We start from the raw sequence: 10395 nt of genomic DNA, 5'->3' as shown, positions 1-10395 counted from the left end.
AAAACAAACTTTTACCTTGTTGGGGCCAGTGGGTTTTTTTTAGTTTCTTTATTACAGAAGTTTAGCCTGTATCTCACACTTACTTACACTTAATCTCACACCTGTAGCAAAACTAATATAGTACTTCATTGAAAATGCCTTTGTTCAAGGCAGCTAGAAGGTTTATACAATATTTAAAATGTAAGGAATTATAACTGAAAATCTCTGGTAATATAATGCTTGAAGAAGTATATGGAGGGCCAGATATTTCATAACAAACTATGTCTCACTTCCATCTATTTTTTTTTTTTAGCTGTCTGTTGACTTCATGCATCCATTGCTTCCCTCTCATATTTTTCTTTGGAACCCTTGTGTTTTATAGGAACTGTTTATGACTGAATTAAAAAATGTTATGTACAGGATATATTGTAGATGCAATAAAAACTCAAAGGACAGAAAGTGAAGTACAAATAAAGTTGAACTAGAAAGAAGTTAGCTGTATCAAATTAGGGAAAATTTAATTGTTAAAAGAGAAAATCATACAAGCACATAATTGCATTTTCAAGAACATTTAAAATTTCTGCCATATGCTAGACATTGAACTAGACAGCAAAAATTCAAAGATGAGTATTACATGGATCCATCCTCAAAGACCTCACTGTCTGATGGAGGAAATGGAAAAATAGACTCCTTCATTACAGTATTACAAATGTCATGACATGTAGTGGGTTGAATAGTGTGCCGCCATAAAATTCATGTCTAACTGGAACCTCAGAATGTAATACTGTCTGGGCACAGTAGTTCATGCCTATAACCCTAGTGCTGAGAGAGGCCAAGGTGGCAGAATCACTTGAAGCCAAGAGTTTGAGAGCAGCCTGGGCAACACAGTGAGACCTCACGTCTCCCAGAAATTATCTGGGCGTGGTGACACACATCTGTAGTCCTAGCTGCTGATTGGGGAGGCTGATTGGGGAGGATCACATGAGGCCAAGAGTTCAAGGCTGCAGTGAGCTAGGATCATACCACTGCACTCTCACCTGGGCAACGGAGCAATATCCTGTCTCCAAAAATAAAAATTTTTTTAAAAATGTGATCTCATTTGGTAATGGGTCTGTGTAAATGTAGTTACTTAAGATCAGGTCACACTCGATAGGCCCTAAATCTAATGACTGGTGTCCTTATAAGGAGAGGAGATGACACAGAGACACACAGAGAGGATCAGGTGAAGACAGAGGCAGAGATTACAGTGATGCATTTGCAAGCCAAAGAACATCAAGGGTTGTCTGGGACACCACGAGCTAGAAGAGGCAAGGAAAGAATGTTCCCTAGAGCCTTCAGAGAGACACTGTGATTTTAGACTTCGAGCATCTAGAACTATGAGAGAATAAATTTCTTCTGTTTTTTGAGACAGAGTCTCACTCTGTCACCCAGGCTGGAGTGCAGTGGCATGATCTCAGCTCACTGCAAAGTTGTTCAAATGATTCTCATGCCTCAGGCTTCTGAGTAGCTTCAATTACAGGCATGTGCCACCATGCCTGGCTAATTTTGTAGTTTTAGTAGAGATGGGGTTTCATCATGTTGGCCAGGCTGGTCTCAAACTCCTGGCTTGAAGCAGTCTGCCTGCCTTGGCCTCCCAAAGTGCTGGAATTGCAGGCATGAACCACCGTGCCTGGCCAACTTCTTCTGTTTTAACCACTCAGATTTGTAGTAGTTTGTTGTGGCCATTCTGGAAAACTGATGCAAGGTAAAATGAAGCGGTGACCTTGGGGAGCACATAGGAGGAGCACCAACCTAGACTGGGCACTGAGAAAGACTTGTAGGTGGAGAGGACACCCAAACTGAGTCTTGAGACATGAGTACAAGTTAGGCAGCTGAAATGGGAAACCGAGGATTTGTGAGAGAATTCCAGCAGAAAGGATAAGCAGGTGCAAGGTCCCTGGCAGCATGAGAGCATGGGACATTTTTGAGACCTCAGGCATTTGTTTTAGCAAAACTCTAGGGTGCAACAGAGGAGAGAGGCTGGAGATGAGATCAATGAGGTATGGAAGGAATGGCTTTAAAAAGGCCTTGAGGTCCATGGCAAAGAGGTAAACTTTATCTTATAGATGCTCTAGAACCTGTACAGGTTTTCAGTTGGGTGTCACAGGTCGGTGGCTGACTAGATCAGATCTGCCTGATAATGAAGATGACACTAAAGAGATGGAATTGATATGATTCAGTGACCAATTATAATTGAGGTGCGAGGAATGGTGAATTTAAGTGTGGTGCTAAGATTTCTGTTATCAATAATTAGGTGCCTGCTGATTCCCCCAGCTGAGAAGGAAATAGGGGGTTTAAACAGCATAATGACGAGTTCAGTTTTGGAAAAGTTAAGCATATTGGAAACTTGGTATGTAAATCCAGCCAGGGAATAAGAGCCTGAAACACTACCCTTGGGGATATTAACATGTAAGGAACAGACTGGGTGGTAGGATGGAGGGGAGAGAGCAGAAGGGGAGACAGAGATCATAAAAGCCAAGAGAAAGATCATTTCAGAGAACACATTTTAGTGCAAAGTGCCATTAGGTCTGTGGGCTAGAAAGTGCCAACTAGATTTAACAATAAGACAGGTGATGAACTTAGGAGGTGCTCACTGGGGTGTTGGTAGCAGAAAACAGATAGAAGTGAGTGGAAGAGAGAATTAAAGTAAGAAAGTGGAAATGATAAATACAGACTACTCTTTCAGAGAGCTTAAGTCTTAAGAAAGGAAACAGCTGGAAAGGGCAGATAAGAGAGGGTTGGTTTTGTTTTTTTCTTAAAAATAGATGATATAAATATGTCATGCTGAGGGAATCTTCCAATAAAATAGAAGAGAAGAAAGTTATCTCATAGAGCAATGATAATGAAGCATCATCTAGGGCAAGATCCTTTTCTGCTGAGACAGGAAGAGGAAAACAGTGCACTGGGAGTGAGCCAGCAGAGCAAACCAGGAGGGACTTGAGGGAGTTCCCTGACTTCTCTAAACTGAGGACAGGGCCTTTGCTGAGTGAGGGTGGGCTGCTGGCTAGGGATCTGGCGAGGCACTGACCTCAGTGGTGCCACTTTCTCCTGTGGTTCTCAGTTGTCCAGGAGTTGGTAGTTCAGAGATTAGAAATAGTTGGCATGATTGAGGGTTGGGCCTTTGCCAGGTAGGCATGGGGGAAAAAGGGAGGCAAGGGAATTGAGGTTTGGGAGAAAAAATAATTGAATTAAGTTTCTTTGGAGTTTAGCCTGACAGAGAACATACCTGTTTAGTCTTATTCAATGTCTTCATTCTACAGAGGGAGAACCTGAGAAATTTGCCCAGGCCAACGCTAGTTGCTGGCAGAGTTGTGTCCAAAATTCTGAGCTTTTAATCCGATGGCTTTTCTACTGCACTGACTGAGGCACTCTATTCCATCTGTTTCTTGCTGCATGCTTGGCCAAACTCCTTGGTGGAGTATTTGAACGCAGCTGTTAACCATTTGGGATAAGGCAATTTCACGTTGTCTCTCATCTGGCTTTTGAGCATTATTGAGTGGTGCTCCATCTAGATGTGGGTTGCTTGAATTCACCTGTTGGTGTTTGGAAACCTTGCTCTTTTTCTGGTTCCCAGGAGATGTTGAAGAAGCACAGTTACTATGACAGGAAAGGAAACTGTGTAAGGCATGAAGCTTGTGATTGTAGTGTGCCCTGTGATGGAGCGCTTTCAAAATCTTCTTCCATTTTTTCCCAATCACCATGAAGTCTTTTCTAATGTCAACCCCTTTCATCCCACTTTGAATATGTCTCCTTTGGTGTCACTGCCTTTCTTTGTTGCAAGAAGAAATTGCCATTACTAGGATTAAGGCCATTGTGAAATAGCAAGAGACTGACTCCTTGCCAATATTGCCACAGATATTTCAACACCACCTTCTTGATAGACACACCGAAAATATATAATCATACCTCTGCACCAATCACTTTCTGAAGTAAATGCAGTCTCAGTCTTTCAGTCTTTCTAAGATTGAAAGGCTCATTCTGAAAAAGAAAAGAATTTGCTATCAATTAGAATTATTCTTAAATAGGGAAGATATATATTGTAAGTACTTAAAGCTTAATTACAGTGATATAAATTATGTAAATAATCACAGATTGCTAATAAAATTATTTACATTCTAACAAGTAAAAGATGTTACTGAAGTTTACAGATCCCAAAATAATATAAGTTGAGAATACTGTGAAATACAGACCTTTAAAATAAGAAAATTATCATTAGAACTGGACTGTCAGTAGTATTTATTTAAGTGTTTAAATGGGGTGAACCTTTTATTTTGTTGGATCTCATCGCTTTACTCAGGATTGGGATTAACAAATTTAGCAAGTAAAAATACAGGATACTTAGCTAAATTTGTATTGCAGATAAACAACCAATAATTTTTACTGTAAGTATGCATACTTGCATACAAATGTATTCATTGTTTATCTGAAATTCAAATTGTACAGGAATGTCCTGGGTTTTATGTGGCAACCTACTCAGGGTTCAGTTAACTTTAGCATGGCAGAAAAACTACCTTTGTCACCAGGTGTGGTCCTGCATGTTTGCTTCTCAGGAGCCGCCCCTCCCTGTCTCCATGTCCTTGGGCTCACGTGAAATTATCTTTGGGCTGGTGTCTGCTACCTAGGCTGGAAAGTGGATGAAGAGTTCAGCCATTTCCACAGAATAAGGACACGTGGACGGTGGCTGGGAAGCAGGAGAGCAGGAAGCTGAGACAGTTCCGAAGGAAAAAGACCCAGGACCCTCAAATTGCTGGTTTGTCCTCCTATAAAACCTTGGATTGTGATGATTTCATCAAAGCATATCCTTTTAATACCCCTCTGCTGGAACTCTCTTTTTTGAAGTCAGCAAACAGGGTTCAACTTGTTTCTGACTTTCTTTCTTTTTTTAGATATGGGATCTCGCTGTGTTGCCCAGGCTGGTCTTAAACTCCTGGGCTCAAGCAATCCTCCCACCTTGGCCTCCCAAAGCTCTGGGATTACAGCTGTGACTAATATTAATACACCTGTATTAATGAAAGTTTCCCAGCCCTCTCCCACCCCCGCCAGATGTTTATTTTACATTCCCGGAGTCTAAGCCAACTTAAACTGTGAAGATTTTTCTTCCCCCCACCACCCCCAACCACCCCCACTCACAAATGGTGAGGGGTAAGGGTTGGTCAGAGTATTAGAAAGAAAGTTATCTAGTAACAGGGTAGAAGAAGGTGGGGGTTTTCCTCAAACTTGAAAGTCTGTGGGTAGTAGGGTGAGGAAAAGGAGTGGGGAGTGGGTGGTTCTATCTGCCTGGGGTCCAGCTGTACTCCCCACCCCATCTTAAAGAATACCCCAGGGTCTGAGAAGAATGTATAGTCTGTTGATTTGGGGTGGAGAGTTCTGTTGGTGTCTATTAGGTCCGCTTGGTGCAGAGCTGATTTCAATTCCTGGATATCCTTTTTAACTTTCTGTCTCGTTTGGTAACTATACTCTGGGTATGATATGGTTATGATAACTGACACTAAGTCAGATAATGGCTCTTTTAAAATATGCAGATAAGTGTGAGTGTATAGACATATTCACACACACACACACACACACACACACACGCGTACATATTATATATACATTTGGAAAAAGTCTCCAGGCTGCAGTGCAGTGGTGCAATCATAGCTCACCACAGCCTTGAACTCTTGGGTTCAAGTGATCCTCCCGCCTCAGCCTCCTGAATAGCTGGGACTACAGGAATGAACCACTGTGCCTGGCCCAATCTTTTAAAGAATAAATGTAATGTGTATTTATTACTCAGCCTCCTGAGTAGCTGGGATTACAGGCGCACATCACTACGCCCAGCTAATTTTTGTATTTTTAGTAGAGATGGCGTTTCACCATGTTGGTCAGGCTGGTCTCAGAAAATTAGCAAGTGCCAAAAAATGTTAAAAAGGAAACAAATCAGCCACAATTCAGACAACTGCTATTAATATTTTGGAATACTGTTTTTCAGTTTTTCCATGTGTAAATGTTTTAAATATTTGAAATCACACTATCTCACTTAATGTTGAATCATGATCATTTCCCATTGTCAGGCCTTTTCTTTCTTATAAGGAGACCTGCATGTCATATGCAAGATATTTAGAAACATGATATGGGAATTTATCAGTCTCTACAACTTTCCCTGAACATCTTTCTGAAAGAGAACTTTCCTTAGCAGTGATGACCTTTGACTTCAAACTTGTAGCCTAAAATTCTCACCAATAAAGAATTTGTCATTTTTGGAGGGAAAAATGTATGCAAACTTCATAATATGCCTTTTTTCTTAGGTTTTACAGCTCATACTCTTAAAATATTGCACAAAAAGCAGCATTCTCATGCAAGCATCTCGACCACTCTCCCATCATTGGCATTAGGTTAATTCACCACGTACACTTCTGAACAGGCTTAAAGCCTAGCTTAAGGAGCCAAGCACTGATTTTATCATGACACTTTCTGCTCAAAAGGCAGCACTCTCTGTCTGATGTCTCTGCCCCATAGTCAACCCAGTCCCTCTCTGCTTCTGATCAGATGTATGATTTAGATAAGTCTCTCTGCTGCTCTAGGCCTCAGTTTCCTTACCTGTAAAATAGAGGCTTCGACTAGATGATCTAAGGTTTTTTTTTACCTTGACATTCATGATTAAAATTAGAGACCAAATTAAGAGAAACGTTCTTTTGTCATTTTCCAAAGGATGTCCAGGAATCTGGGCCCAGAGGCATGGAATGGATATGTAAAATCATGAAGTCTGGTAGAAATAGCACTGGGGACACTGAGCCCAAGGAGCCATTTCCACCTTCCAAACCTAATACCTGCCATCATGAAATAGCTCCACAGTGGCAAGGATTCCTTAGTTTCCAGTCTATTTTGAAATCATATGGATTCCAAATTTCCTTGAAGCCTATCTTTGGTTTCTCCACATCAACTGGAAATGCATTAGAATTCAATCAATAATGCCCATTGTAACTTTTGGGTGCTTTTCTCTGTGGAAACTAACCTAGGCTCCAGGAAGTCAGATATAAAACAGGAATTCAGTAAATGTTTATTTAATAACAAATGAATCATAGACTACCTAGGTATACCTAGGTTTATGCATTTTTTTTTTTTTGAGATGGAGTCTCACTCTGTCACCCAGGCTGGAGGGCAGTGGCACGATCTCAGCCCACTGCAACCTCTGCCTCCCAGGTTCAAGCAATTCTCCTGCCTCAGCCTCCTGAGTAGGTGGGATTACACACACATGTCACCATGCCCAGCTATATTTTTGTATTTTTAGTAGAGACGTGGTTTCACCATGCTGGTCAGGCTGGTCTCAAACTCCTGACCTCATGATCTGCCTGCCTTCGCCTCCCAAAGTGCTGGGATTACAGACATGAGCCACCACGCCCGGCCAGGTTCATGCATCTTTTTGGAATAAGCCTTGTGGCACTGGATTGTGAAAAGAATATATTTTTCACAATTTTCTAAATGTAAGGCTTAAGCTATTTGCATGTATAAATTACTAAGAGATTTTCACTCTAGTAGGTGATTTTATATGCTTCTATCTAAATTCATCATGATAATACAGATGTTGGACCAGATAGCTATTATATTTAGAGGATGTGTATTGAATTCATCTTAGCCTTGTTTTTTTCATGATTAGCCTCTTGGCCATCACTGCAGTGCACTGTAAATACAAAATAAGTAAGTATCCCAAATGCACACAGAGGATAGAATATGATCATATCAAAGGAATGGAATTTACCTTTTGGATTACCTTCCCTGTGCCAGGCACTGTGCATATAGCAATTTAATTATCATTAAAAAGCTCATAGCAACTGCATGAAGTGAGTTCTAATTTATCTGATTTTTTGCATGGGGGAAATATTGTATTTTCCTGAAGTCACATAGCAGGCAACTGAATTGAGTTTCCATCCTAGGTTGATAAAGTTTCAAAGCTCACACAATTTTCACTGTCTGAGAGAAAAAGCAACATTAGACAAAAGGGCACCTTTATCAAATGGAATTGGTTAAAGGAATGGAAGAAACCTAAGGGACTAAAGGCATCGAATAAAAGGGATCTAAAATAGGGGAAAGGCAGAAGACAAATAGGACACATGTTAAAGGAAATGTAGGGCCAGGAGCAGTGGCTCACGTCTGTGATCCCAGCGCTTTGGGAAGGCGAGGCAGGTGGATAACCTGAGGTCAGGAGTTCAAGACCAGCCCGGCCAACATGGCAAAACCCCGTCTCTACTAAAAATACAAAAATTAGCCAGGCGTGATGGTGCATGCCTGTAATCGCAGCTACTCAGGAGGCTGAGGCAGAAGAATCGCTTGAACCTGGGAGGCGGAGATTGCAGTGAGCCGAGATCACAGGCCACTGCACTCTAGCCTGGATGACACAGAAAGACTCCATCTCAAAATAAATAAATAAATACAAATTTTAAAAAGGAAATGTAGTTGAAGTCAAAGAGGGGAGAAAGAAATAAGAGGAATCCAGTAACTGAGTTGCAGACTGCTAGTGCTTGAAGACCGAGCCACCTTGTGTGGCTTAGTTCTTTACCCAAGATCATGGGGTTTTGGTTTTTGTTTGTTTGTTTGTTTTGTTTTTTTGAGACAAGGTCTCACTCTGTCGCTCAGGCTGGGTGCAGTGGTGCCATCAGGGCTCACTGCAGCCTCAGCTTTCCTGGGCTTAGATGACCCTCCCACCTCAGCCTCCCAAGTAGCTGGGACTACAAGCACGTGCCACCATGCCCAGCTAATTTTCTGTATTTTTTGTAAAGACAAGGTTTCATCATGTTTCCCAGGCTGGTCTCGAACTCCTGAGCTCAAGCAATACTCCTGCCTTGGCCTCCCAAAGTGCTAGGATTACAGGCCGCTACGCCCAGCCAATCATGGTTTTTGTTTTTTTTGTAAGGTAACAGATTAATGGTCAAATATGTTTATGCATCCCAGCAATGAGATCTTTTTGTGAATTGTCCAACACATTACCTCTATTTTTAACCTTAGCTGTCTTTGGCTTGTTGGGGGACCATGGTATGAGAAGGGGCAGTGGTCAGGGAGTCAGGAGATTCTGACACTTGCAAAAGGCCACTTGCTGCCTGTGTCACCCTGGACAAGCCTTCTAGCTTCTGAGTCTTAGCTTTTCCATTTCTTAAATACCTACTCTTCCAACCTGTTAATATTTTGTACATGTACATAAAATGTAGAAAACCCGAGTGAAATACATGCATGCATGTTAATTATACAGCACTGTACAAAAATATCATGATGACTGTTTCAACTAAAAGCTCCTCAGAGTAATATTTGTTCTTCTAACACTGGAAGTGTAGAGAGGAAGGATTCAGGTTACATAAAGGATTCTAGAGATAATTTGGATATAGAGTTCAATCTGGCCTCTCTGATGACTATAATGATTTTGGAGATACTGGATTAATGTGCTTTGTACTCAGTGAGGAAATAAATCACTTTATGAGTCAAGATTGTATTTCATACCCTCTACAATAAAAATGAGGAATTTCATATGAAGCAATGATTTACTTGTGACTACAGCTGGAGTCATTCTGACCAAGTTACTGAAGTTGACAGCGGAAGAAATATAAGCATCCAACAGTGAGTTGTTCCAAGTGGAAATGACCATGCTGTTTCCAGAAACATTTGGCAAGCAGTCTGTGTGGGGAGAAAATAATAGCAAAGGCAAAAATGAACAAATGACAATCTAGCCATCAATGTGTGCCCCATAGAGTCACTGCAGCTAAGGGAGAGATCTGATTTCAGAATCATAATTCCTCCTTCTGATTGCATGCAAATAAAGACACGTTGGCTTAATGTGAGCAGATCAGGGAATTTATGAGTCAGCAAAAATGAACAAAAATGCCGGCTAGGTAATAAATAATTGCTTCTATTTACTGCCTAGCTGCTCGCTCTTTAACTTATGTCAGAGGCATAAATAATAAAACCTGAACAGTATAAATGCATGCATATTACCTGGACTTGAAGTTTAAAGTACAATCAGCATTCCACAATACAGATTTTTGTAGGATCTATTATTAGATCCCCTTTTGTAGACTTTATACTATTAAAGAAAATATTATAACCTCCCTCTTGCCAGCAGATAAAAATAAAATTATTTCTGGCTTTAATCTCGGGTACTGAAATATTTTCAACTTCCAGAGATTACCAGGATATTCCAAGGTACTTTAGAAAATTTTTGTTTTGGGGAAATAGAGGCTTGTTTGGGGGTAGAAGAAAATGTATCTAGTCATTAATTTCAAACATTGTGCAATTTGCTTTTCCTCAAATACCGATATGATCAAGTCCTTTCTCTTTGAAAAGTACGAAACAAACTTCGGCACACAGTTTTTTAAAAATGTTAAAAATTGTCCTTCTGTTGAAGATAAATGA

This window comes from Nomascus leucogenys, chromosome 4 (genome assembly GCF_006542625.1).
Source record: "Nomascus leucogenys isolate Asia chromosome 4, Asia_NLE_v1, whole genome shotgun sequence".
NCBI lineage: Eukaryota > Metazoa > Chordata > Mammalia > Primates > Hylobatidae > Nomascus > Nomascus leucogenys.
The sequence above is the reverse complement of the archived record's forward strand: the minus strand, read 5'-3'. Positions refer to the sequence as shown.